The sequence below is a fragment of the Zalophus californianus genome, chromosome 2 (genome assembly GCF_009762305.2).
Source record: "Zalophus californianus isolate mZalCal1 chromosome 2, mZalCal1.pri.v2, whole genome shotgun sequence".
In the NCBI taxonomy this organism is placed as follows: Eukaryota; Metazoa; Chordata; class Mammalia; order Carnivora; family Otariidae; genus Zalophus; species Zalophus californianus.
Window position 1 is genome coordinate 183,529,105 of NC_045596.1, and position 2,347 is coordinate 183,531,451.

Below are 2,347 nucleotides of genomic sequence, written 5' to 3' on the forward strand. Positions count from 1 at the left end.
ACCAGCCTCAACAAATTCACAAAGATCAGAGTCATAGCATGCATCTTGTCTGATCACAATGCCATGAAACTAGAAGTCAACCACAAGAAAAAAATATGGAAAGACCACAAATACATGGAGGTTAAATAACATGCTACTAAACAATGAAAGGGTCAACCATGAACTGAAAACAAACAAATAAATAAAAAAGTGCATGGAAACAAATGAAAATGAAAACACAACAATCCAAACCTCTGGGATGCAGCAAAAGCAGTCCTAAAAGGGAAGTTGATAGCAATACAGGCCTACCTCAAGAAGCGAGAAAAATCTCAATAGAACAACATAAATTGCATCTAAAGAAGCTAGAAAAAGAACAACAAACAAAACCTGAAACCAGCAGATAAGGAAGGAAATAATAAAGATTAGAACAGAAATAAATGATACAGAAACTAAAAATAGAATAGATTAATAAAACAAGCCGATTCTTTGAAAAAGTCAAATTGATAAACCTCTAGCCAGACTTATCAAGAAAAAAGAGAAAGGACTCAAATATACAGAATCATAAATAAGAGAGGAGAAATAACAATACCACAGAAATACAATCATAAGAGAATATTATGAAAAACTATATGCCAATAAATTGAGCAACCTAGAAGAAATGGATAAATTCCTAGAAATATATAAACTACCATCACTGAAACAGGAAGAAATAGAAAATTTGAACAGACACATAACCAGCAAAGAAATTGAATCAGCAGTTCTTTTCCTCCCCGGCTGCTTGAAGCCTCGCCGCCATCATGAACGACACAGTCACTATCCGGACCAGGAAGTTCATGACTAACTGACTACTTCAGCGGAAACAGATGGTCATTGATGTTCTTCACCCTGGAAAGGCAACGGTACCTAAGACAGAAATTCGGGAAAAACTAGCCAAAATGTACAAGACCACACCAGATGTCATATTTGTGTTTGGATTCAGAACCCATTTTGGTGGTGGCAAGACAACCGGCTTTGGCATGATTTATGATTCCTTGGATTATGCAAAGAAAAATGAACCCAAACACAGACTTGCAAGACATGGCCTGTATGAGAAGAAAAAGACATCAAGAAAACAGCGAAAGGAACGCAAGAACAGAATGAAGAAAGTCAGGGGGACTGCAAAAGCCAACGTTGGTGCTGGCAAAAAGTGAGCTGGAGATTGGACAACAGAAGGAGTAAAGATGCTGCAGTGGCTTTATCTGTGGTGGTTGTGCAGATTTTTCATGAGAGGATCAATAAACTAAGAATGTTAAAAAAAAAAAGAAATTGAATCAGTAATCAAAAAACCCCCTCACAAACAAAAGTCTAGGACAAGATGGTTTCACATGAGACTCCTACCAAACATTTAAAGAAGAGTTAATACTTACTCTTCTCAAACTATTCCAAGAAATAGAAAAGGAAAGAAAACTTCGAAATTCACCTTCTGAGGCCAGGATTATCCTGATACCAAAACCAGATAAAGACACCACTAAAAAAGGGAAATACTGGCCCATGTCTCTGATAAACATAGAGGCAAAAATGCTTAACAAAATACTAGAAAACTAAACCCAACAATACCTTAAAAAATCAATCACCACAATCAAGCAGGATTTATTCCTGGGTTGCAAGGATGGTTCAATATTCACAGATCTCTCAGTGTGACACATCACATCATTAGGAGAAAGGATAAAAATCACATGACCATTTCAATAGATGAAGAAAAAGCGCTTGATAAAGGACAACATTCATTCATGGTAAAAATCCTCAACAAAATAAGTTTAGAGGGAACATACCTCAATATAATTAAGGCCATATATGAAATCCCATAGCTAATATCATCCTTAATGGGGAAAAATTGAGAGCTTTTCCCCTAAGGTTAGGAACAAGGATATCCACTCTCACCACTTCATTCAACATAGTACTGGAAGTTCTAGCTACAGCAATCAGAAAACAAAAAGAAAAGTCATCAAAATTGGCAAGGAAGAAGTAAAACTTTCACTATTTACAAATGTCATGATACTATAGAAAACCTGAAAAACACCACCAAAAATTGATAGAACTGATAAACGAATTCAGTAAAGTCTCAGGATATGAAATCAACGTACAGAAATCTGTTGCATTTCTATACACCAATAATGAAACAGCAGAAAGAGAAATTAAGAAAACAATCCCATTTACAGTTGTACCAAAAGTAGTAAGATATGTAAGAATAAACCTAACCAAAAAGGTAAAAGGCCTGTACTCTGAAAACTATAAAATACCGATGAAAGAAACTGAAGATGACACAAATAGAATTGGTTTTTCCATTTCATGCTCATGGATTGGAATAACAAATGTGATTAAAATGTTT

At 35.3% G+C, this 2,347-nt stretch overlaps 1 pseudogene; it reads left to right on the forward strand.

Moving 5' to 3' along the window:
• The first annotated feature begins 776 nt into the window (after window positions 1-776).
• On the forward strand, window positions 777-1,169 carry LOC118356731 (annotated as a pseudogene).
• Window positions 1,170-2,347: the final 1,178 nt, after the last annotated feature.